We start from the raw sequence: 27,854 nt of genomic DNA, 5'->3' as shown, positions 1-27,854 counted from the left end.
CTTTAACGGAAAGTAACCCCACATCTCTCTCACCCCCCCACACACACACACACACACACACACAGACACAGACACACACAAAATTCAATCATGTCACTGCTGCTGCTGCCTGAGGGAAACAAACTGTGGAAACCTCACTATGCTGGAAAATCACCTTTTCCATGTTATTTTACACAGCAGCACCTACATTACTTTCACACATACACACACACACACACACACACACACACACACACACGCACACGCACACACACAGTCTGACTGCATTTACACAAGGAACCAAAAGATCAGATTTTTTTTCTTTTAACTCTTTATGGTGCAGATCTCACGCCGTCACGCCCGTCTCCAGCAGACAGGTCGGTGACTGATGTGATTTTAATACAACCGTGAACAAAATGACGCGTGTGCCTCAAAGAGCTAATGTGAGCTAGCGACAATAGAGGGTTTTGTTTGTGTCACCTGATCCAACTGTGGTCCAACAGTCACCGTCATAAAAATATGACTGACTCCTGATGCATGGTTTAATACCCACATCTGATTGTTTGGCCATTATAATGAGTATTACATCAGGTTGAATGATACACAAGTACAGTCAGTGTAACTGTTATTATTCATTGTGATTTATACATGATTTATTCATTGTTGAGCTTCCCATACAACAGTTTGTTCCAGTGAAGCTACAGTACGATGAACGTAGTCTGTGCTACCAGGAGATTTCATCATTACAACGTGAACCAAATCACAATATGAACGGATGGTGGTAACTGTACAGGAAGTAGAAAAAAAAAGGGATGTTAACTCAAAAGTAACATATTAGATTGTGTCCTAATGAGCATTAATCTGCTTGTTTACTGTATGTGAGGTTTCAAAGCAACATGGGACAACTCAAGCTGGTGTTCTTAAGGTTATTAAAGCATACAAAGAGCAGACGCCCTGTGCATGACGCCTGTTTCCACCTACACAGACTGAGTAAACCCTGTCTCCTGAATGACATTCATATATATCTACTAAACCCGTTTCTCACTTACATTGTGGTGGCTGGATTATGTTCAGAGGAAATATTTTTATTTATACAAAATATAATATAATAAAATGACGCTCCACATTTAGGCAACAAAAGCCCTTTGGTTAAGGTCAGCGAAAGATGGTGGTTTTGGTTAAATGTAAATAAACATGTTGTGTCTGAGGAACTTTTTCTTGTATTAAACCAGACCAGGATCTTTCCCTCACCTTGACCTTAAGTGCTGTGAGTCTAAACAGAACCATAAAACACTTTAATAAGGCAGTGGTCACAACAGGTAGATGTTGTGCTGCAAGATCATATATTTTGGTGGGAAACAAATATTTTTTACTCTCTGAAAGCACAGTACAGATGTTGCTACTGTAACCTAATTGTATTGTATTGTTTTTGTTTGATTATTTGTCTGCATGTTCTGCTGTTGTCTGTCTGTCTCTTTTTAGACTGTACATCTGTATATCTTTAGCTAATTGTATGATATTATCAACTGTTTAAGTGTATTTGCTATTGCTGTCTCTCCTTACACTACACATCGCAATCAATGCATTCCAATATAGTATTTACTTTACTTTCATATCTGTAGTGTATTGTGGTTTATTGCATCTAAACTAAACTAAACTGAACTAATGTCATGGATCAGGGCGTTGCTCGCAGTTTCAACCAGGTTTTTCCTTATTCTCACACATGTAATGTCCACAGTCCCAATTCCACTTTTTAAAAAGTGGAACAAAAGTAAAACATGAATCCTTCTAACACTATACAGGCTATGATTTTATCCCCCCAAAAGGGACTGAAGTCCAGCTTGGTCTCGGTGCCCAAATCATATTTATACTTGGCCGGCTGATCTTAAAAGTGTGTCTCTGTCCTGACAGCGCTCCAAGAAGGATTATCTGGGACCAGATTTCAGGAGCCTTGGTCAAGATAATTTCCGACAAGTCTGATTGGGTATTTTCATTAACAGAGACAAACTAAGGTCAGTCGTTAATAAACAGGCCTTTCGAAGCACATCTGCAGTATGGGGCAAGAGGCTGACAGTAAAGCTGAGTGGCATATAATGTAATATGACCCACCTTCAAAAACAGGGCTGGTACTTCAAATGTAGAGTTGTTATTTATGAAATGTTTGTGTTATTTTGTCTCATACTGTAGATCTCAGGTCAGCCTACAGAAAACACAAGGGGAGTTCACTGAGGACAAACAGGACTGAAGAGATGTGAACCAGCAGTGCTAATGCTACAACCGTTTCACACACTGAGCCGTGATTCAAAGTGTCACAGAGGAGAGAAATAACGTGTTGAGCATCTCGTCAAATCACCCCGGGTTAAATGGCCTCTCTCCAGAGTGTGTTTAGGAAATTAAAGGCCAGGGATTTTTTCATAATTGTCTGTTTTATCATTTTATTACAGCTAGCTTTCCTCTGATGGGCTCCCTTTATGATTTATCAAATACAATTACTGCGCGACTTATTTCAGGAGCCTCTCCATGGCTGAGGACCATTAGTGTGTGTGTGTGTGTGTGTGTGTGTCAGCCCTAGTGTATTTAAATAGCATTAAGTAATTGGAAAAACACAAAAAGAGGCTGGAAAAGCCGAATTGTCTTTATGGATTTGTGCCCCCTCCTCCCTGATTTTGTCTTTCTCTCCCTCTTTTTCTCTGTTGCCTTCTGTTTTCCAGAAGCTTCAGTATTGAAGTTAAAATAAGAGAAAATTTTAACTGAAATAGGTTTGGGCTATTTTTTTTTTTTCTGCTGCAAAGATTTTTCTCCAGGAAAGAAGAAAGAGAGGATTGAGAGAGATAGAGAAAAGGAAAGAAACAGACAGAGAGAGGCAGACAAAGAGGTTAAATCCATACCTTCCTCACCCTGTTAATGAAGTGTAGGTGGCGTCCCGGTCAGCGCCGCTAATTGAACAGTGGAGATTACAGCAGCCGCTGCTCCTCTGTGAAAAGAAGGCCGTGTTCATTAGTCGCTGCCATTTAATATTCATTCTGAGAAATGTGTAGATAGTAATCTATGCAAAGAGCCGCTGGGATGATTGCACTGTGGTAGCAATAACTCAAACAATCATCATTTCAAGTACTGTGGCTGTTGGCCTGCAGTCCTGCTCATGTTCGTCATATCTTCACTTTCCCGCTAGATGAGGAGTTGATAATGAGTTTATCCAATGCTTTTACTGTTAATGAGCTTGGTGTGTTTGTTCTTTGATGCTAAATCATTTTATTCTCAACATTTTAGACCTCTTCTGAAATAAAACACAGCCCTCAGTAATGTGTGAAAGGCACTTTAGATCAAATTCATATCAGAATATGGGATTTATGAACAGATCCTTAATTCAACAGACATTTAAATATTATTATATGAATTATTTTACATAGAGATTATTGCCAAATATCTGTTTCAGTGAATGTTTTCATGCACTTACTGGCTTTAGAGCGTAATGCTGCTTATGCTCAAGTTCAACACATGTCACAATGTGTGAGATGGGTTTAATAAAATCTCGGTCACACTCTGACAGGCTGTGTAATATCAATTTTGAGGCATGTCAATGAATGACTATGTTGTATATAATAGAAACAAGTGCAAAGCAGAGGCACGTCATTAACGTTTTCAAAACACGAGAGTCTTGAAAACAAGATTTGGCCAATGTGCTGACACTTCAGCACATTAAAAATCTCATAAGAGGAGGAGGAAGCTGTGAAGGTGTCGAGGCCGGGGGAAAGGTGCGCAGCAAGATCGCACAGTGTGAAGGAGCCTTCAAAGTTTGGTGCGTTCATCCAAAGAGCAGAACACATGAAGAACTATATGTCAGCGTCTTATCAAACTACTCTATTAAATTAATTTCTTTGCTTATATCCTCTAGTTAATATGTATAAAAGCTCATGAAGTACAATGGGTCAGAACTTAAACTAATAAACTGATACAGCGTGAATCATAAGCTACAGACGGGCGACAAATTAAAGGAAAAACCAACATTAAGTGTCTCTGAACTCTGCTGGAGGGATTAACGGCGTTCTCAACAAAAGATGATGGTGGTGGAGAGCACTGTCTCACATCTCGGTCCAAAATCTCCCATAGGTGTTCAGTCGGGTTGAGATCTGTGAGGGTCACAGCATACGATTCACAACATATTCATCCTCATCAAACCATTCAGTGACCACTCGTGCACCATGTCATCCTGTTTCACTTTTCAGCTTTTTCCTTTAATTTGTCAACGTCTGTTTGTTTGTATCTAAATATTGTGCAGATTTTAATGAATGAATGAGTGAGTGAATGAGCAAAATGAGATTACATAATTAAAAGAGCAGCACTAGTAACAGGTAAGTTTCAATGCTGCCTCTGGCATGAATTTAATTTACCCTCACACCATGTGACGTTTATGTCTGCTGCCCTACTCTTCAGGCCAGGAGCAACATGCGGACCCCTAACCCTGCACGGCCAGACATAAGAAGAAGAAGTCGAAGCAGGTTCCTCAACAATCTTCTCTCCAAATAAACTGCATCCACTGCATCTTGCCCGCGTTGGTTTGTCACATTTTCTAACTCAGATGAACTTTTTATTTATTTATCTTTTTTTAATGTCTGGTGTTTCTTAATTCAAGATGTGCCTGAGAGCAGGTGTAATGGACCCCGGATGGGACGGAGAACAAGCAGGCGTGATGCTGACCCATTCATCTGGTTTCCTGACGCTGCAGTAGAACGCAGTAGAAACCCAGCACGTCTTTATCAGGACAAAAACAAAACTCCTCTCTGCTTCTGTCACTTTTCTAACCCCAGCGAACCCCCCTCCTCGCCTCTCCTACCCCCCCTTCCCCTCCCCTTCGGTTGCCTGTCCAGCTCAGTGGGACCCTCTCTCTCTCTCTCCCTGTCTCTCACTGTCTCTCTACCTCTCTCGCCCCCTCCCTCAGGGCAGAAGTAAACCACGCCTTGAGGCCCTGCTCCCATTGTGTGTCCTCTGCTACTTCTGTTTGGGGCCTTTGTGTGCCGCTAATCAGCCGTGGGGCCGTGCTCAGCCCCGAGTGTGTGTCTGTGTGTGCGTGAGAGAGTGTGAGTGTGTGTGTGTGTGTGTGTGTGTCTCTGTGTCCCTTGCCCTCATTACGTAGCCACACTGGGAGGCCAGCATGGGAAGTTTCTGCTGCACTATACCATCCCTCCACCCCCCCCCCTTCTCTCTTTCCCTCCCTCTAGCTGTCCATCACTCCCTTCCTCCCCTCTCTCATCTCACCATCCCAACACTGAGAGCTGCACTGGTCATGATTTTTAAATTAACACAGTAATCTTTTTATAGTTATAGATATTTGCTCAAATTATCATCAGTATCGTTTTGGTGTCGGTTTGAACTGCTGTATTTGTCTCATGTGAATTGATTCTAAGTCTAATTTTAAAAGAGAATTTAGCAAGAACCCTGACGGCTGGACTCCTGCACCCCAACACACAATAAGACGGTAGTGACCTTACAGGATTTCTGGGTACTGAAATTCTCAAAAGTAAAAATGTGTACTTGGCTAGCACAGATCATTTCACCTTGTTTTCACTTCTTCCTTCTTCGAGATTAGCAGTTTTTAAGTAAGTTGGGCAAATTGAATGTGCGGTGTATACTGTAGTCAGGAGGTAAAAGTGTACAGCAAAACCATTTCAGCCTGCACATCAGAAAAACCCTCTTTCTGTTAAACATTACAGTTACAGAGTACTGTACTACACTGTGAGGACACACTACTTTTTGTGTGTCTTCATCTATTTTGTTGAATGAATGAATATATACATTGCATTACACTGTGTAATTTCCAGAACAAATGAGCGAACTCCTGATGATGAAGGCCACCAAAATGTGTCTGAAAGCTCTGGGAAACTTTCAGTTAATGGACTATGAGCTACCAAAATCAGTTTTGTAGTTTTTTTAAAGATGAGTTAAAAAGTCAATCCACAATTCACCTCAATTAAAGTGAATAATTGGTGTGAATGAAAATTGCCATTTGAATTGTTAGATTTGTTGGTATGACAATATGTATAGTAATAGTACACTATGTCAATTTTTAATTACAGCAAATAACTTAAGAAATTTGAGGGAATTAAATAAGTGAGGGACTAAATAAGTACACTGAGGGCAAGAATGATGATTAATAATTTGAGGATGAATTTTAGAGACTCTTCATCCTCTGTGTGGAGAGTCTGAGCTCTCCCATAGTTCAGAGAGCCGCGTCTGACATGGTGAGAAATGATTTTGTCTCTCAAACTTTTACATGTTTAGGAAGAGTCAAATGATGATGATTAGTCTTCCATAAAAAGCTGTTGGATGATGATGTTAATGTTGTTAGGCTGTCACTGATGTACCTTGTTTTAAGTGAGCTCGTGTGGCAGATTTCAGAATTTTTAAAACATATTTTTATTGTATGTTTTATGTATTTTTATTGTGTTTTCATGTTCAAACATCAGTGTTTGTTCTGTGTTTCACTTGTCTATGAGACACATTCCCTCTTGGGATCAATAAAGTTGAGTTGAAAATGTTTCCCCCTTGACATTTACCAGGCTCAGTGTCAACAGGAAGTTGAACATGACGCGCTGTTTGTTTGGCTGGTGATCTATAGTAAAGAAATTCAACAGTAATCAGAAAACTGAGATGATCTCTTTAATACTTCCATCAGTTTCACTGTTACTTAAATACATGAATACGCTGGAGCGACTGAACTGTATGTTGCTCTTTATTGCTCCCCTCTGTCACCCGCTGGGTGCCCCCTCACCCCCTCCTTCTCTCCCACTCCTCCTCCTTCACCTCCTTCTCATCTGTCCATCCCTTCTTTTCACTCCCTCTCTCCCCCGTCTCCCCTCCTCCTTCTCACATCCATGATGTATCACCTGTCCGTGTGTGTGTGTGTGTGTGTGTGTGTGTGTGTGTGTGTGTGTGTGTGTGTGTGTGTGTGTGTGTGTCTTGGTGCCCGATGGGGTTTTAGCCACTGGAGCTCTTTGACTTGAGGACAAGCGTTGTCTGTTCATCGCTCATCTAAACACACACACACACTCTCTCTCTCTCTGTCTGTCTCTTTCTCTCTCTCTTCAGTCAACAGCTACACTGCTTTCTCAAATTTCACTGTGGGACCGAGAACATCTCTCTTTCTCTTTCTCTCTCACTCCTTCCTCTCTTCCTTTAGAGCTCATTTCTTCCTTCACCTGTATTATCACACAGTTTACCGGTCCTCTCTCACCTGTCCAACAATTTGTCTCCAGGTCAACAGGTATAGTCAACTTAGTGACCCATATTCATGTTTCAGCGCATAACTGTTACTTTTGCTAATTACCATTTCTACCTGAAGGGTGAGAAAGAGAGAGAGAGAGAGGGGGGGGGGTGGGAGCGCGAGCTTTGAGACTTCTTGAGTTTTCCTTCTTCACTTAGACTAGTTTGCAAGGGGAGTAAAACTTCAGGATCTACTGTTGAGTCCTCAGTCCGTCCAAGTGGCCTTCAGCTGCCAATCTCAAGTAAGGAGTTAGATCAAGTGGTAAATCAGTGAGGTTTGTCTTCATACCGCATTAATCCACCTGTCGATCTCAAGCTCCATCTGTCCCTAGATGTCATAAACAAGGGACAGAGATTTTTGAACTCCATCACTTGCTTGGAACTTGCTCCTAAACCTGAAGGGGAGTGGGGGTCTATCATTTTTGGGCTCAGACTCAAAGGTGCTGACTCTCATCTCAACTGCTTCACACACGATGAAGCCAACAGGACTACGTCCTCTCCAAAAAAAAAAAAAAGCAGAGCCGCAATAGAATCAACAGCATGTAATATCCTTGGTAAAGCTCATTACCCACTGAGAACAGACTTGACTTGCAAGTGAAAGGTGTGAACGGCTAAGAGCAGCGAACCTGGCACCTTGTTTCCAAATCCTTGAGAGGACACCCCAAGCGACATGGTCATAGGCTTTCAGAGGGCCATTTTCACCTCAGGGAGTTTCCAAGAACCTTTTTGAGGACCTCAGGAAGTTCACTTAGTGAACAGAGGAAGCAGGAACTAAATTTAGTTCCTTCACCAAAGTTGGAGGCAGCTGTGGGCACTGTGCTTTACAGCGGTGCAGGAACTAAAATGAGTAACTTCGTTCACTGATCAAACACAGACTTCACAGATGCTATCACTTGTTCACCACTTCATTCACAGTAGAGAAAGTCGTTCCAAACGCTGCCGTCATTTTTTAACCCTTCATTATTCTAATCAGTTGAATCGTTCTGCGACCAGAGTTGAATCTGCAACTAGTCAGAGTCTCCTTTCCAGCACCTTTCCATAAGCTTTCCTGAGAAAACAAGACAGTGTCATTAGGGGAAAAAAAACTGCAGCAACAACTGGAAAAAAAAAAAACAAGCTTGAAAATACAAACAGCTTATGAGTGAATATCTGCACTGGAAACTCAACATGGAGCCAAGAGAAAGTGATATCCCAAAATAATAACTACCTGGCCCCGTTAAACTGCTACTATGGAGGATTTCCACTGACAAAGCCACTATGACCTTAAAATATCAATTAAATCTCTTGAGTTTGCTGCAGGGGGGAAATATGGGAACTGTGTGTGTGTGTGTGTGTGTGTATGAGAGAGAGGGAGAGAGAGAGAGCGAGAAATAGATGATAATTAGTGGTGACTCAGGGCTTCCCTGACCATAATCCCCTGAACAATCTACACTCATACAGGTGTTCACTAAATCCAATTACCAACAGAAAGGAAGAGAGACGAGAGCGCTAAATTATTATTATTATAAGTATCAAACAGTTCCCCCTCTTCTTTTCTCCCTTTTCGGTTGGTAAATAATACAATTGTCTGTCCCTGCATTCATCTGGTAGAAAGTGGCATTTTCCATTAACACAGGAAAATAGTGAAGAAAGAAAAATATTAGCAGGACATCTACACTTCAATCAGACTTGATGTTGGATTGGAATTGATAGTGTCTTTCACGTCAACAAGTGCTTTAGAGCCGTTTTGTGGTATGAGGTCAATAGCTCTACTAACATTTAGTTTATGCATAAGAATAAATGATAATGTGGTGGACTTACGGCTCTCATATGACAGCGTCTCTATGTTTACAGACCACAACAAAAACAAGACATTATATTTCAATAGCTGCATTTATATCCGGAGAGCTTGTGCTCAAAGAAATGGTAATTGAGCTTTGGTTGGGTGCATGGCTAATTACCCCTGTAAGACTGCCTCTGCTATGTCTTTTGTATTCCTACGTGTATCACTTTCAATATGTAAGTCCAGATATTGTGTACAGTAGATCCAGTATGTGTCACTGTGGTATTGTGCAGACCTCATCCTCTGATCCCCTGTATGGTTAGCAGACCACAGAGCTCTGAAGGGGCTTTTGCAGCTTATTCAAATCAGCGTGCTATTCCATGTGAGCTTCTGTTAGTTTAGCTTACAGTGGGTTGTAAGTGAAGATCCAGTCTGAAACTAGACAAGAGAAGAATCAAAGGCAGTCACGCCATGTTCATGTTTAGCTAAAACGTGGCTTATTTATGGCCTCACATTCTGGTTCTGGTGCTAGAAAATACAAGCCATGATCCACGGTCCCCAGTCGATGAGTGTTAGTGATTTTGTTGACCGTCCGACCTCCAGAGCCACTGTCACACTAAAGCTTTATCTTAGTCCCAGCTATATATGCAACTTGTAGGCAAGACATCTCATATCCTAATTGACAGATTGTCATTCAATTTGCTTTGCTTATCCAAGTGGTGCACATACCTCCATAAATGCTTTGCAGGTGCTGGAGAAATTTAACACCAAAAGGGAAAATACCAGAGGGATAGTGTGGACATGTCTTTTTTTTTTTTTTTTTTTGGTGCCCAAGAGGAAAAACTCTTTCTGTAGTAGTGCCACTGACAGTAACGAGAGAGCCAAGCACCAGTAGGGCCTTAAAGGCTTTTAGCCATGTTGGGTTTTAACATTTAAAAGCTGTGTTTGAATGTTAGACATGTCCATTTTGATGTGACACCAGATTTTGCATTTTAAACTGAAATAAAAGTTATGTTTCCGACTCGGAGTTCTGACTTTCAGAGTGATTCTTGCACATTTTGGTTGTGACCTGCAGCCAGTATATATTCCATGACATCCTCCGAAATGCACTGTACAATTTTCATGCATCTGTCAAGTTCAAATGTCTACTTCGGATAATTCAAAAAAAAAAAAAAAAATCGCTGAACTTGTTGCTGCAAAGTGACATCATGGCAAGCACTGTAAAAACCTTCTGCAATAACTAATCCATATTGTCAGATCACGCTTGATGTCAGTGTTTTATATTGGTTAGATCAAAGTGTGAGGTCATACAGGTGATTCCAACTGTTTTCATATCATTTTTAAGAATATTAATGGAGCTTTATTTGTGAAAGGATTCCAGCACTACATATCACCATGCTACTGAAATACTTCCTGAATATTACACACAGTTCAAAAGTTAAGAGACTTTTGGAGAAGATGAAGGAGCAGGAGGAAGGTGAAGGAGACACACTGAAGTTAGCAGAAAGAGGAAAGAAGAAGAAGACTCGAGACTCTTGCTTCATTCCCTCCAAACTTGTAATGGAGGTTTGATTAGCAAGCATGTAATGTACTTTACCCCCACGGCTGGAGACAGAGGGGGAGGAAGAGGAGGAGGGTGAAAAGAAGTGAGGGATGTTGGGAGAGGTATAGCAGGAAGGAGGAGGAGTGCATATAGGCTGCCCTCTCAGCAGGTCTCCTCAGCCCCCCCCCCTTCAGAGCAGGACACAAGTTCCCCCCAAACTCTAAAAACCTAACATCACCTCTTCTGCCCACATACACACACATACAAACGCCATCTCCTCACCACTATCACCCCCCCGCCCCCAATCTGTATAGCTGCACCATGCTGTGTATGTGGTGGGTGTGGGTGGGGTAGAACGGGGTTGGAGGTCAAAAGCAGGAAGAGATTTTGTTTTCCTTTTTTTTTTTGTTTGCCTGCCCCTGTTAACAAGCTGCGCGTCTGCATGCAGGAAGTTGTTTGTGCACAGACACAATGCCAGTTTATTCGAATCCAGCAGGGGAAGAGTGGGCCGTGTTATCTCTCGGCTGGTTTTAGGGTAAAAGGCTAAAGAAAATGTTGAGGTGGCATCCATCAGTGTGTTGCTTTTACTAGCAGAAGAGCAGAGAAGCCATTAGAAAGGAAAGGGCCTTGTACCTCAGTCATAGCAATGTCCATATCATAACTTCCACCTATTTCACCAAATGTTTGCTCCTGAGGTTAAAATGTTTTTCATGTTCTTGTTTTTTTTTTGTTTTTTGTTTATTTTTGATCAAAAATGCACCTTTTAACACCAAAACACCACCAACTCGTCACAACTTCCAAAATGATGCAACACTTAAAATCTAGTTTACTTCTCCAGAAAAAGATACTTGAATAAATAAATAAATTGTTTATTTAGTGTTTCCAGTGCCCTGAATTGTGGAGGCAAGATACAATCAAAATGCAGTTTTCTTGCATAAGTATGACTCTCATTTAACCTTTTAAACATCACTGATAACCTAATGAATTTCAAGGACTTTCCCAAATGAAAACAAAACCTATTTTGAAAGCTTATTTAATACATGAACAAAACAATTAAAAATGGAGTTTCCCTTCGTCCTTCTGTGCCTCCCACCATGCCAGATCAGCATTTCTCCTCCCCCTCCCTCCCTCTGCCTCGCTGTGCTGTCGGCTCAGGGTGTGAGCAGAACAACGTTAATGTGTGGAGACACCTGACAAGCCCGCTGGCCTTTAGGGCACAGCCTAATCACTCTGGACCCAAACCCATCGGGAATTAAACCTGCAAAACCAAACAGTCACTGTGGGAGCTGGCTGGCATCTGCTGGAGCCGTTCGACTGGCTGAACGTTACGGACGGCATGTCAGTTAAAATGAATTTAAAGAGAACCAAATCGTAGCCCCTGATAGATTTATACACAAACCTGTAGTGCTATCAGTTACCCAAGAGGCTTTATTATATGCATCGCAGTTTCAAGACTGATTGTTTGGAAATTTTACTGAAGCAAAATGCATCATTTATTCTATTTCTTCCACTGTAGCCGTCTCTGTGGGTCATTCTTTACAGGACACAACTGCGACGGTAAATCTTACAGCATTAAAGTCTCAGGGTTGAATCCTACACGCATGCACGGACATATTCACATGCCATTGTATTCAAAAAATTGTCCAGAAAATTATAATTCTGCATGAACAGGCAGAGTCTGATAAATGCTGGCATTTGACAACATAAAGGAGGTTTGACAGAGAGAGGCCAAGAGTCAGTCTGAAGATGTCGCTGTCATGTGTTTGAACTAACATGAAAGCTCTTTTCCGTCATTCAGAGTACAGTAGTGCGTTAACTTTAAAATTAATGGGGATTTTCCAGTGTTTAAAGTACAGTAGCTTGTTAACTCCGGTATCTGTTAAGCCACGCAGGGCCCCTCTCCTCTCCCTCTCTCTCTCCAGATGCCCTCATTAATTTTAGATTGGCTCTAAATGAGTCTCCTTCATCGCGGCCGAGGTTTTCTAAATTAGATTCATTTATATTTAAATTGTGAAACAGGCGTGGTTAATGAGAGAATCGTTATTTTTTGGGTTATTTCAGATGGTAGGCTGATAGTTGGGCAGCTCAGTGCTGTGTGAACTGAAGCCACCAGAGGAGTCGCACTCACATGATGTGAGGTGCACAGTATTGGGAGTTTTTTATGAATTATACATTATGAATTGTCTATTGACAGGATTTCAAAATAAAGGCTTTCTAAATAGAAACAGATTATTTGTCAATAAGACCACCTGAGCAGCAGAAGCGCTGTTCTGAAGAGTTTAAATTAGCAAAAAAGGAGAACAAATAAACGGCTCATGATTCTGGAGTTTTTATAAAACCTTTTGGATACATCTCAATTCTTTTCAGTGTGAAACAAACAAATAAAATTGGGGGTAGGGGAGTTTTTTTTTTTTTTTTACAGGTTTCAGTGTTTGTTTCTTGAAAGCTCAAATTCAAAACTGGTAAGAAGATAATTTTTTATGCTTTTTGCATCATTTATTAGAAGGACGAATATGTAAAAGAAGACTGGCATACAAACATAACATATCCTTGCTTGTTTCCTTTTGTAACGCCTAATTTACCACTCTTAAAACTAACGTGTCACTTTCAACACATCTGCGTAGTTCTCAGCACCACATGTGCCAAAAAAAGGATTACAAGACACACATGTTGACTTAACAGGTGCCTCCTTCGACACGTGATGCCCCGACAGAGCAGCAGGACGCCTCGCGACCTAAACTGCTAAAATTGGAGTGTTGAAAATGTCACATCCGAGGAAACAGAACGTGAGGTGGAACAACAGAGCTTCGGCCCCGTCCCCGTCAACCAACCCATCCCTCTCATAAAAAACACAAATCACACAGCGCTTTACAGGCTCCTTACACAGCGTCTTACAGCTCTCAGCGTCCTATAGCAACCCCCAGCTTCTCCCCGCCAGGAATTTGACTGTTAGGAATCTAAGTGCCAGGCGTTTAAAACCTGAGGAATGCTATTGTTCTGGTCACAGCTGCACTAGCACTGGCCTGGCTACTGCTGCCACTGTGTGTGTGTGTGTCTGTGTGTCTGTGTGGAAGAGGGGGGTTTGGGGGGGGCAGGGGAGGAAGGAGGGCGGGAGGAGTCGAAGGTGTGAAAAAGGCAACTTTACGTGTTTCCAGTGCTCTGCGGTCTCATGACAAAGCAGCACATAGCTGACAGCAAGTTGACACATTCCTCAGGCCTGGCCGGTTGCAAAGCTCTCTCCACCTCCCACTCTCTCTCTCTTCTTCTTCTATCGGCCTCCAGCATCATATGTCCCACTTCATGTCTATCGCTCTCTCTTTTTTTCATCAGATAAATGTAAACAACACACATGCTCACCCTTGCAAAACACACTGAGGCATGTATGTAGAGATGAAGGGGGGGATTAAACCAACAGAGTTCATATGATGCAGGTGTGCTCCTAAATACAGAGCTCAGTATGAGCAACAGATAGTTCTGTTTTTTCATGTTGTCTCAATCTTTGACGCTGTGATCGACTCTTGTCGTTTAGGTAATGGGAAACTTCTTGCCATGAAGATATGATGTGGTTGAAATCCCACAAAAAGACAGTAAGTGATCCTTGAAATACAGTTTTATTTTAGTTTTTTTGTCAACCCTCCATTTGATTGCTTTAGTTGTTTGTTTGTATACTTTCATTGTTTTCTATGAAAACACATTCAAATGTGTTTTGTTTGACTGCTGTTGCTTTATATTATGTAGTTGGAGGCTTTTATTCATTATCCCTTCACAAAATTCCATGATATCTTTTTTTATGTTTATGTTCTTTTCCTGGTTTTAACTTGAGAAAAAAAAAACTCAATGTCTTATAGTATGACACGTCTGACTGGAGCCATAGTTTCATCACCTTTTGATGTAGCGCTACACCCCTGATCCTGTACATGCATGGAGAGTATTCTCTGTCGTCTGACTCCCAGCTGGTTTTTTACCATATAAATCAGTTTCCTATATGATACATGCACCAGGAGAGGAAGCTGAAGCAACAGTAGTGAGGTGGCAGAGCCGCTCTCTCTCTCCCTTTCTTTCTCTCTCTCTCTCTCTTTCTTTCTAGTAATTACCATCCAGCTGCTTGGAGGAACAATGCTTGGCTCTCTTCCAGACGGCTGACTTCATACACTCTGTGCCACGCTCAATTTGGAGCGCAGCGGAAGCTGGGCATGACTGGCACCCTCCAGGGCATTGCTGTGTCTCTCTATGGGACTCACTGTGTGTGCGAGTGTGTGTGAGTGAGTGAGTGTGTGTGTGTGTGTGTGTGTGTGTGTGTGTGTGTGTGTGTGTGTCTTCCCTAAACCTACCGGTCCCCATTTGCCATCCGGTTCATGCAATGTCCTGGTCTCTTGACTGCGTCTTCACTCTTCTGTTACATCACTGAGAAAAGAAAACAGAAAGAAAACAATTAACTTCAACTAATAATCAGGGGCATTTGATTTTACAGTTGATCTACTGTTGATTCTTAACAACAGTGTTGTGTTGTAGGGTTTTTACCAGGGGCGAATCTTCATTCACAAATGAAATAGTGCTTTTCATTTTTCTGATTTGTTTGCAGTATTTAGTTGAAGATCTGAGTAGAAGCAGCATGTGCAGTGGTGGAGGATTGATTGTTGATCGGCACTTCATGGAAACACCACAGAAATACTGTATTCAGTGTATTATTAGTAGTAACTGGTTGAATTCAAAGGGAGAAAACACTCTGCTGAGACTAAAAGGTCATAGTTCACAGTGAATCCTCGTACACCCACAACAGTTACCAATGCTGCCCCGGATGCAACGTTGTGTTACCAGGCAACAAGTAGCTACAGTTCAGGCTAGCGACTAGTTTTTCTTTCCCCTTGATGCACTGCAATAAAGTTTAGTTGCAGGAAGTTAGAGCTTACTCTGTAGTGTTGTGTTAAACTGATGCGAGGTTTGGCTAAAGCTAATGTAGCAGCAAATCTACCAGCAGCCATCTGAATATGAAGAACTCCCTCATTATACGGGTCAAAGGAAGCTATTGTTGCCCCCCCCCTCCTCCTCCAACACACACACACACACACACACACACAGGATTTGGAGGAGGGATGAGGGTAGAACGCAGATAAAATCCATCCTCCTAAACACAAATAGTGGATGTATGCATCCAAAACTCCAAGCAGTCATTGTATACTACTGTACTCTCACATGGCAAACATACAAAGGCATGCACACAAACAAACACACATAGTGTCGTCGTCCCCACCCCCCACTGCTCCACTCAGTCCAAACTTGGCTGAATAGGGTGCAGTACGACCCAGCTCTTCCTTCTCCGGCACAATGAGGACCTGTTTGGGTACAGTATGCCCAGTTACCCCGATCCCACTGCCCAAAAAAAGCAACACAAACAAACATGCACGCACGCACGCACACACACACACACACACACACACACACACACACACACACACACACACACACTACCAGCCCTCGTCTGGTCCCTTGCTGTTGTGGACAGAAGGGCATTTAAAGAGCAGAGAAAAACAGCAACAGTTGCTAATTGTTGTGTAACACTTCGACGAGGAGATAGCAGCATTAGACTAGCCTTCTTTCAGATAGTCACACCATCCAGCTGACATGGTGTGATCTGACTCTATTTTATGACAAGACACTGTGAATCTATGACAGAAAGCTCTTTAGACAATACACATTAGAGCCACATCTTCCACTTTCACCAGATTTCTCCTCACCTGTAATTCTTCTTCTTGTATTTTTACTCTTGAGAAACTGAGGCTACGACCACACTAACACGTTTTTATTTTAAAACGGAAACAATGTCCGTCCATACAAGTGTTTTAGCTGCGTACAAACAAGCCCATTCACGTACACTGGGTATGAGCATGCAGGTGTAAACAGGAAGAGATTGTCTACTTTGCAGTTGGTTGCTGAGGTGTTGAATATACTATGAATGAAAAACAGCAAGGGAAAAAAAGTAGGACCAGGGATTTCTTTGCTTTGATGGACGACAAGGTGGAATTGTTACTGAAAGTAAAATATGAGTATAAGGCAGTCGTGGCAGCAGGAAACAAATTCTTTTCAACTGTTTTCAAACTAAACCAGGCAACAAGTTCTCCAACCTGAAGGTTGTTTTTTTCAACCCTCTGATACGACCCATAGGCGTGTATCCTGAAATAGTGCCCTTACTGGCGGCAGGTGAACCGGACCTTAGTTGTCATGGTTACTATAATAAACACGCAGACTGTACTGACAGTGGTGTATCTACCTTTGTCGCCATGGTTACTATAATAACAGTCACGTCTTGGTTAGGTTTCCGAAAAGATTGTGATTTAGGTTCAAATAAGTACTTCCTCAACATTACGTAGTCTTTGTTGTCATGGTTACAATATAAACAGCTAGTTTCCCATGGGAATTGAACACTGCTCTCCAGTGTCATAATCCTGTGTTTTGTTGATCAATCCATCCACCACAACCTCCTCAAAACACAGAATTTGTTTCTCTGCAACGTCGTACTTTTCCCTTTGCGCCTGTCATAATTACTATGGCCACTGGATGTCGCTTAACAACAAAATGTAACTATGGGTCATAATAACTTGCTGCATAAACGACCGATGGGCTCCATTTTTTTTTTTTTTACAGGAGGACAGTCTCAAAATGGCAGCAGCGTCCCAGTTTTTTGAGCTCAAAAACTCCAGAGTAGTGTTGATGCCAGACGCAAATGTAGCAAAAGTGATGTGTTTTAAAACTAAAACATATTGTGTTGATCCGTGTTTATTGTTCAACCGACTCGCCAAAGAGAACAGAGCATTGACTGCAAAAGCCTTATATATGTTAAATTATAAACACGTTTGTATATTAACAGACAATGTTTTTTATGATTATTTTTTGCCACAACATGCACACACAACAACTATAGTATGGTGATCTTTTTTGACATTTAAACTACATGGTTACATTTAGACAAAGACCTTAATGTTTAAAAAAATACAAATTATATTTCTGGTTTAAGACAGGACAAAAACCTGTCTGCATTTGAACCGTCAGTAGGAATTGGATGCAAATTGGATTCCCATGCAATTAATGGCTACAGTGATATTATTCGACTACATGATGTACAGGGTACGATTACATACCTAACTCAACCTCACAGTGCTGGAAGAAGGGAGGATAGTAATGGAAAACCAGTTACCTGTTACCAGTTCTAACAAAAGACAAAAATTATTGTTGCCAATATTTTGTTGTTGTCTTCAGCATCTCTCAGTGGCTTGTCGTCAGTTTGACCTATCTCCCTGTGTCCTTAAGATAACGACCTACGTTATGTCGTTATCATATCTATACTAACGTCTGCCTCAGTGCAGTCACAGTATATTCATATGAACTCCAGCACGAATACAATAACAGTAATGTCAGTCCCCATTTACAAAGCATGCGTCTGAGGCCGGTGCAGCGTGGCAGAGGGCCAGGCCAAAGCAAACAGAGGTGTGTTTCTGATTTGACTGCTCACTCGCACACAGTGCAGCGTCGAACAAACGGTTGCCGTTTTTAACACTGTAGGAACTGGCTGAATGTCTTAATGACTTATTCCACAGTTTGTGTCAGTTTTGCTTTTTTAAAACAAACACTGAATCGGTTGTGAAATACGAAACAATTGGTTTTACTTTCCTTAACAAGATCTCACTTTACACTTGGTTTCACTTTCCTAAAGTTAAGTTTCCAGCTGTATTTTACAGTTGAATTTACTTTTCTAAATATATTTTACTGTTGGAATTAAGTTACTGAAAAAGTAGTTTATAGTTGCTTGTACCTTCCTAAAAAGTACTTCCCTTTAGAGTTAGTTTCGGTTTTCAAAAGTCTCTGTACTTTACAGTTGGGTTTTATTTCCTCAGTGTAATTTACAGTTGTTTGTATTTACTAAAATATTTTACAGTTCATTTAACTTTCCTAAAATGCACTCTCCTTTACAGATGGTTTTACTTTCAGAGTTGGAGCATATGTATAAACCAGATAATCCTGGTTTAATCCAGTGTCAATGAACATGAGGAGAGATTTATGCGTATACACATGGTGGCTAGAGAGGTGGAAATACACTGCATGAGTGCACTGATACTATTACATATGTGAGTGGATGTGAATGTGTAATTGAGCACATGTATGTATGTACAGGTAGAAGTGAGTGGAAGCCACCTATTCTACATATATGTATGTATGTACTGTATGTATGCATTGCACCTGTGCGTTTACTGACCTTGTTGATGCAACTGCATGCATTAATTTCTGTGTAACTGTGTGTGTGTGTGTGTGTGTGTGTGTGTGTGTGTGTGTGTGTGTGTGTGTGTGTGTGTGTGTGTGTTTATGTGTGTTAACAGCAGAGGGCCCCCAGGCAGGGCCCCCCACAGTGTCCAGGGGGATTGTGGGTAGTTGGGAGAGGGTTTGGATTCTGGCTTTGTTTGTCTCTGTGTGCTGACATCACTGTGCTGATGGCACCAAATCCCCCGTTCTACTGCACACAGCACTTTCTATACAAAACACCAACACACATATGCACACACAACCTAACACACGCGCGTGCACACACACAGTATAAGTTATGCCAACTTGGCCAAAAAAAAAGTGCTTTCTCTTTTTTTAAATGCACATGCAGACATCCATGTTTGCATGTAGGCACACACACACACACACACACACACACACACACACACACACACACACACACACACCTAACAAGGGAGTGTGATCATCATATTCGGCCTCATGCAGCAACTTCATCTGACAAATCTACTTTTTCAAATACACATTTGACATTGTCTTCCACCTGCTGATAAATTTTATGACCCGATGACGCCTTCTCATATCAATATCAACAACTAGAAGCTCACTTAATCACTAAATTAGATTTTAATCATGGCTCAGAGATTACTTGAGCTTCTCAGGAACTCCTACATACCTTCCTTCTATTTGTTTATATATAAGCATGATATATAGTATCACTGATACTTCTAAAGTACAGTTATAACATTATACAAGCATGGTCACATCCGTGTATCTACACAGCCACATTATATTTACAAATCTTTTTACATATCGAGTATTTAGCTGCCTCTTCAGAGCTGCAGTACCTCCATACATGCCAGCCATTAAACTTGTTGTGTTGTCCCACACACATATTAAGTGTATTTGCTAATAAGCTCAGCTATCTGACTCTGTCTTTACACAGTCTAGTTAAACATTAACAAGGAGCCTTTCTCTTCCCTCCAGTGCTGTCTTTGGTATGTATGGAGTTCAGAGAAGGGGTGGGAGGAGTCGGTTAATCGGGTTGACGACACTTCCACTCGAGCCCAAGAGGAAATGGGCAGTCATTATTTCTCATCACTGAATTGTTTCATGGTTGTATTTGGTTGTTATGTGCAGAGATCCTTTTTTTTTTTCTACTGATGAGTTATTGCATCTGCCAGCAACAGTACTTATAAAGAAGTTTTCAGAGGAGGTAAATGAGGACACTCAACAGTATGAGGCGGATCTAGCATGTTATGTTTGATGAAGCTGTACAAATAGAGCATTAGCTCAATAATGAAGTGGAGTTATGATATCTGAGGGACACCTGTGTGGGGACAGGGATTCAGTGTCTTGCTCAAGGACACTTCAGTGGGGCCGTTGCTTGCTGACACAGTTTCAACCCCTATTTTCTGTCTGAATTGCAGTCACTGAAACCACTCAGCCTCCCTGATGCCCTGGCATGGTTCTGTAGTTTGTAGGGCATGTAGCGACTTAATATGATCATACAGACACATATCTGCACACAGAGAACCTCAGACACACACAAAGAAGGTACTGAGGTACACAAAAGACATGGGCGACACACACACACACACACACACACACACACACACACACACACACACACACACACACACACTGCTCCTAAGGACCCAGGGAAGCTGATGGGATGGACCCAGCACTCAGAGCCACTCAAAGCCAATCAAAGCTGATGATAGCTCAGACATTTACACCATCCATCCACTGCATCTCTGCCTCTCTCACACTCACATGCACACAAACATGAAAAAAAAAAAAAAAAAAGTCTTCAGGTGATCGCCATTATCGTTACCATATCACTCACACAAGGAGGGGAAGAAAAAGAGAGAGAGAGAGAGAGAGAGAGAGAGAGAGAGAGAGAGAGAGAGAGAGAGAGAGAGAGAGGGAATGGATGGAGGCAGAAAAGGGTGGAAAACATGGAGAGGATGTGCACACTGGGCTCGGTAAAGATTTGAACATGGTACTGGTGGGGGCCCATATCTGAAACACTGATGAGGAAAGAGAATCATTCACAGTAAATCAGTGAAACAATCATCAAATTGAGTTTAAAATAAAAAGATCAGTTAATAATCCACTCAGACGAACACAAATTATTCACCTTATGTTATGATAAGGTAAAAATCATATTCATTAATGTCTTCGATTGTTACTTATTGTTGTAAACTTATTCACCTGCTTAATGCCGACAGTGCAAATGACAACCTATTCCATACACTTCACCCCTAAGTGGGAGCAGAGCAGCATATTGATAGTTGTCTCTCATTCTTAATGACATGTATTAATAATAAATGGCTTGGTGAATATATTCAATAAGAATTTATTTTACTCATAGGTGCCTTTCAAGAGGCTGTAGGACACCTTTACAACACACAGAAAAAGAAATAAAAAAGTACATACATGGCATAAAAAAATGTCAGTATTTTATATATGAACAGATACTTACAATACATTTGTTGTCTACACAAAAATAAGTCAAATTTCTGTATAATTAGTATTATAATTATTATTAGACCCATCAGTGTCTTTAACACTAAACTGTCTTTACTCTAGTTTTGTCGGCTCAGTTGACGCTTTGCTTTAAATTTCTCCCAAGCACAAAAAGGCAAGTTTAGTTAAATGAATGACAGTAAACATGAGTGTCATTTATCAACTTGACTCAAATTACCTCTAAGTAGCTTTTTTTTTGTCGCCCAATAATTACACTCTCTTGTCTTTAATTTTTTAAATATCGGTTAGTGACGCCGGTTGATTCAAGGTCTTTATTCACAGGTTAGAAAAGATTATGAACAAATCAGATCATCGTGTTTTTAAGTTTTTGAAGAAGCCAGGCCTGTTTTCACTGTGTGTGAGTCAAACTGAACTATGAGCTCTCTGAGTTCATTCAATGAGTAATTACAGCAACAAAACAATTCATTGGCTATCTGAGAGAAGACTCATCAAGCTAATAGGAATGTAATTAGTTATTAGAAATAGACAGATTGGAAACTTTCTTGATATGTTTCATGTGATTTTTGTGAATGCTAATATTACTAATATTACTCTTTTGCGGTCATATAGGACCTCAGGTTTACCACAAGCCTGTTTATGAAAAAGTGAAAACATCCAGGATGAGATCCAAAGGGAAAAGGAAAAGGAAAAAGTATAAAAAAATTCTGATGAATCTGATGCAAAATGGTCGACATATCCTCATGATAGATTCATCATCATCATCACATTATTATATCATTTATCATTATATTATTACACAATTCCAGCTTGTAATAAAGCGAAAATTACTTTTATGGTGCACTTGCATTCCCTCAAAGTACATCATCTACTACCTCAGGTAGTGACTTCCTACATTTCCCAGAATGCTTCTCAACAACGTGCAGACAATGGTCCTGAAATGTTTGAGTTTAGAAGCTAAAAAAAGAATGAAAAAAGGAAAGAAAGTGAAAGACCCTAAATGATAAGATGATGACAGCAAGAGAGCCAGTTTTTTCAAAAACACTGAGTGAGAAGCTGATTGTTTGGGAGGTATAAGGAAGTAGCTGTAGCAGTGAGCTAACACACACACACACACACACACACACACACACACACACACACACACACACACACACACACACAATTGCTTCCATGCTCGCTGATATTCAGTCCCATTTTCCCAACGGTTGAAAAGTTTTTAATAAACTTTTAATGACCACTCCAAGAACACGCCCTGTCCTCTGAGTGCTGCTTCTCAAATGCTTTACTCTCGCTCTCTCTCAATGTTATACACACACACACACACACACACACACACACACACACACACACACACACACACACACACACACACACAGAGGGTCCTGTCAGGGCTAACTAAGCGGAGTGGCGGGCAGGGCAGCGTTTGGATTGGCTGGACAGGGGTTGCCGGGGGTTACGGTGGATTTGGTGGACCACCTGCTGAGACTCAGCCGCCAACTGACTGAAAACATTTACATCAGAAACCACCCAGGATAGTGACAGAGAGAGAGAGAGAAACTATGAGAGAGAGGAAGTTAAGAAGAGAAAGAAAGTTTGGACTAAATATTAGAAACACAGTCAGATTATCGCTGCTCTAAACTGCTCAGATAACAAACCTGATTTCCTCTTCCTGTTGCCTAGGAACCTAAGCAGCACTGATGCAGCCTTACTGGCCTTTAAACACATATAATTCATGTTCAGCAGTGATGAAAGAAGAGTAGAAACTTCATTTGGGCTCAATTGCCCATACAACCCCTCAGAAAATGCTAGAAATCTTTCTAATTTTTGTGGGACAGAGGAAGGTTCCTGTTGTTTCACAGACTTAAGTCCAGTTTTACAACCTGCCTGCTCAGTTGTGTTTTACAGCATGTGGGGATGAGGGGGCTGCACCTGCAGTGGCAGTGTGGTGGCAGTGGAGGACTTTTGTGTTTGCTCGTGGTGCAGCAGTTGTCTGCGACTGATGAGCTGAAACTACTTCCCAAAGCCGGGAGTGTTGTTCAAGGTGTCCGTGTGAGTCTACACACAGCCCGAGCTGTTTATGTGCACAGAGAGTGTTTGGCCCACAGTCAAGGCAACAACAAAGTTTCATTGACAACAACACAAAAGCTTTGGTGACCGTTGGACCTTGGCTGGGCCAGAATTAATGTTTTTGTTTTTTGGGGTGTCTGTGCAGCGCTGGTCCTGGACCAGCTTCTGTGTCATTTACTTCCGGAAAACATAACTGTACTCGCTGTGGATGGTTTGAACTGTCAGCTCGCAGCCAGAGGGATCCGGGCTCATTCTACAGCTTAAGCATTTATTTATTTTTATTCTATGTTACATTACTCTTGTACAGTTGTACTCTACTGCATTTCAGAGGTAGATACTTTTTATCACATTCCATCTATGTGACAGCCTCTGAACTGTTACTAGTGACTTTCCAGATTAGGTTGTACATATAAAGCATACGGTCAGCTTGTATGATAAAACTACCCAATGGACTGGATACTGGATAAGCAGCAGTCGCTGAGGTTTAGTTTACTGATCATCATACTGAAAGGATGGAAATGAACACCAGAGCAACTGAACTGAAAAAAATCCGATTATAACCAAGAGTGAATCCAAGTCAGATATTGTTCATAATCAGCTTGATTTCAATCCCAGAAATTGAAAAAGTTCTGGTACCACAACTGTTTTAGATGTAGGACTTTGCAGTGGCCCTTGCCCCTCCAAAAACATCCATTCCCCCACCTCACCCCCTCACGTATAAGGGCCCAGGCCCATATGGGGGTCCCCTCAACACCCCTACTCTCTCTCTTAGGCCTGTTTGTGTGTTTGTGTGTGTGTGTGTGTGTGTGTGTATGTGTGTGTGTTTGGGGGTGGGGGGTGGAGGGGGTTATTCTGACCCGCAAACTGACCTCCTCAAACTTCAAACTGAATACTTCTGGCAGTTACCACGACGACAGAGCTCTCCAAGCCTTATCCTACTTACTGAGACGAGACGAGGAGCGAGGAGGAGGAGGAGGAGGAGGAGGAGGAGAGCAGGAACGGGAAAGTAAAGAAGAGAGGGAGAGAGAACAGTGTGGACAGAGAGAGAGAGAGAAAGAGAAAGAGAGAGAGAGAGGAGGGAGGAGGGGGGCAGAGGGAGGGCAGCCAGGCAGAAAGCGAGAGTTGCTGCTGTTGCATCTCTGTGTTTTTCATGAGTAGACAGTTTACTGGGAGATTATTCACAGTCTGGTATTTAGCCTTATTAGGCCGCTGCTCCCAATACAGAATTCCCCTCCCATCATCCACGGCCACACTGAGGCTTTTTCTGCTTATTTGTTTGTTTGTAGATGATATATTTTACGGTTTTCCTCACCTTCATACAGTGTATATTAAACTTTTATTCAATGCACATCGTGTCCTATCTGCTGTTTGCTTAAAATAGAGTGGGGCAAAGTGGGAAACGTTATTTTGGGAGAATCCAGGGATCCAGAAGTAAAAGCCCTGTTCATTTTCTGCATGTTAAGAGACAGGCTGTTGGAGCACATTCAAAGCTTGGATGGACATAAAACTCTTCTGTTCTAGAAGATGAGCAACTGTGTACATAAAAACTTAAGGAGAGAAGTCATCTACGGCTATAACTACCCAAAGAGCATCTTAGTGGGAAAACTTCCAATCACAGGATTTAAGATTTTGTTCCATGCTTTGCTAACGGTGAGCCAAAACTACAGCTGAAACTAAAACTGAAACTACAGCCGAAACTACAGCCAAAACTACAGTCAAAACTACAGCCAAAACTACAGCCGAAATTAAAGCTGAAACTGAAGCTGAATCGAAAGCTGAAATTCAGTCAAAACTACAGCTGATATAAGTCCTCCAATTAGATGACACAATACCTTGTTGATAATTTCTCTCCAGAGCAACACATAGAACATAAACATCTTCTGATTGACATCCCTGTGTTCAAAAACACCATATTAGGGTGAGGGAATGATCATAATTTGAGTTAAAATAACTTGGTTATTGTTAGGAAAAAAACAACTGCTTGGTTAAGGCTGGGGGGAGATCGTGCTTGTGATTTTGAAGACATCAGCTTTCACTGTGAGTATTGATGAGGAAGGTGAACAACCAACTCTGTCTCCGAGAAATTACACTCATTTATGACAAAATTGTTTCCCCAGTTATGTTGTGGTGGTTCAGAGACAATGTTCTTCTAAATATATGAAGCGCTAGATTTAATAATAGCTGCAGATTCTCCACGAAGTGGTTGGCAAGTCACACACCTGTCACACCAGAGACCTGCGGTCACATCCAGAGTCTCACCTGTGGTTAGATGGTTTTGGTTTGGTTTTCTGTATTTAATAAGACCACAATCATTCCCTGATCACAACCTGAGTGCATAAAAAAATAACCATAAAAAAGTTTAATAATACTGTGGTCACCACGAGTGACAGAAAACAAATATGATGTCTGATGCATTTTTGTGAGACTTGCCAAATATTGAAATTAACAACATTTCCTCATTACATTAATAAAAAACATGATTCAGTTGCACATATTTTTCCTTCAAAAAACATTTGCTGTTGTAAATTAGCTGTATATAAACTGAATTTATAGCAGACAAGGGCAAAACATCACACTGCTTCCTCCTTTTCTCCTGCTAAAAAAGAGTCACGATTGTTGCGACCACTCAAGGTATTTGTCATTTCACCACAAACATGTTGTTATTAGTCATTTGCTTCTCTCATTTTTCCTTGAGACACCAGTGTCATCTTGGAAGAATCTGGAGAACTGTACGCCACGGTTTTTGTTTAGCATTGCAATGACAATCTTGTTTTGAGTTTGCTACAGCTGTGATGGACACTTCTAACTGTCTTCCTCGTCATAGCAACCACATCCCAGTCTAATGGGTACTGCAGTATTTAGTGCTATCCACCATACCAAACTGACAGACAAACAATTTCTCAGAATCAAAGTTGAAATATTTAGAGTTGATGGCCACAGTATAAACCTGCTGCAGTGTTGTTATCTGGAGTCTTTGAGAAACTTTGAAATGGGAATTTGCAGGAAAAGTTTACTTTCCAACATCAGTTTAAACTTTGTGTTCGATTTTTCCTTGAATGCACGTTTTGCCATTTATGCAAGTGATGTTTATCAGATCATTTACAGCCACAGTGTGTCATGATTTCTTGTTTTTGTATGAACCTTTTCAAGCTGCACTTCTTCTCAAGCTGTAAACTACTTAGTACATGACATTTTATTGTTAACAGCTTCCTTCAAGTGCCATAGAAACCTCCCTCCTTGCTGCTAAATATCCTGTAGGCCTGTTAGAAAATGCGGCCTGAGGGTCATTCCTGCTAACAGGGATTCACACACAGTAAGAGTCCTGTCACCAACACTGGGTGTGTGTGTGTGTTGGTCAGAAAGAAAGACAGACAGAGTTAAAGGAACAAGGTCTATCATCATCTCACGTGTGTGTGTGTGTATGTGTGATTGTGAATGTTTGACAGCATTGACTTGAGGAGAGCAATTAAGAGATAGAAGGCGACTCAGAATCAATAGTCTCCATGTTTGTGTCCCGAGGCTAGCTGTCACTCACCAGCCCCGATGACTGGAGTGACTGATCAATCTCCACTTTAATCTGCACTCAACAGCCTCACCTGGCGCGTTCCCAAGGCCACACCCTCTACCTACGCGGAGAGAGCCGAAACTCTTGGTGCTGGCAGCAATGAAAGGTGCCAAACGTCCCGCCTGTCCCAGCACTGCCAATCCTGTTGACTCACCAGACACACAGGCACATAATGCAGCATGTCCTGCCCTTTTCTGCACTGATTTACACAGGCCTGGACTGTCTTTCATCTCCTCTACAAATAATGTCCTGGTTATGTCCAGTCCTGTCTTGTTTTGTCTTATCCTGTCTTTTTCTGCCCATGCCCTAAAATGTGGCTCTGTCTCTTTTCTTGCAATGTCCAGTTAAGTCAAGTTTTATCTTGCCCTGTCCTGTCCCTCTCATGTTTTGTCTTGTCCAATCCTGATCTGTCCTGTACTGTCTTTATCTGCCCGGCCATGTCTGGTCCTTACATGTTCTGTAAAGTCATGTCCTGACTCGAGTCCAGTCCACTTCCCTTTTGTCCAGTCATGATTGGTAATGCATTTATATTCATAACACTGTGCTGTATTTGTGCACTGACAATGTAGAAAACCAACTCAATTTCAATAGAATAAAAATTGTACTTTTAAAATGAAGGCTGTAAATAGTCTTTTACAAATTATTCACCTCCATTAATAAGAAACTGAGACCCAACGGGCTAAAAGACTCAATCAAATCAAAGAATCAAATTTCCTAATGTCCTTTTCCAAACGTACCTTCTTGTCACCTCATTCAAATAATTAAAAACGTTGGCGAGTGGAGCTTTTAATACGCAGCGCTCCACATTCTTTAACAGCATGTTCTTATAAAAGACATTTTCAACACAATTTTCTGTGTTGAATCTGCTGAATGAAATCCTTCATGTCAGTAGGAATCATTGACCTCTATCATAT

At 41.3% G+C, this 27,854-nt stretch overlaps 1 long non-coding RNA gene across 4 annotated transcripts in view; it reads right to left on the bottom strand.

Annotated features, from left to right (window-relative positions):
• LOC111671764 (uncharacterized) overlaps positions 1-27,854 on the bottom strand; it is a 161,350-nt gene that overhangs the window by 1,060 nt on the left and 132,436 nt on the right. For 3 of the 4 annotated variants that reach the window (XR_015438648.1, XR_002761970.2, XR_002761968.2), the window contains 2 exons: positions 14,876-14,948; positions 2,877-2,953 (listed from right to left, as the gene is read on the bottom strand). This is a non-coding gene — a long non-coding RNA (uncharacterized LOC111671764). Of the gene's footprint in view, positions 1-2,867; positions 2,954-14,875; positions 14,949-27,854 lie in introns of all 4 variants that reach the window. The other variant, XR_015438649.1, reaches the window with a different exon arrangement.

This window comes from Seriola lalandi, unplaced genomic scaffold (assembly GCF_002814215.2).
Source record: "Seriola lalandi dorsalis isolate HSWRI2012SDOR001 ecotype SW California unplaced genomic scaffold, Sedor1 jcf7180002054885, whole genome shotgun sequence".
Classification (NCBI taxonomy): domain Eukaryota; kingdom Metazoa; phylum Chordata; class Actinopteri; order Carangiformes; family Carangidae; genus Seriola; species Seriola lalandi.
This window is presented reverse-complemented; position numbering and strand designations above follow the sequence as displayed.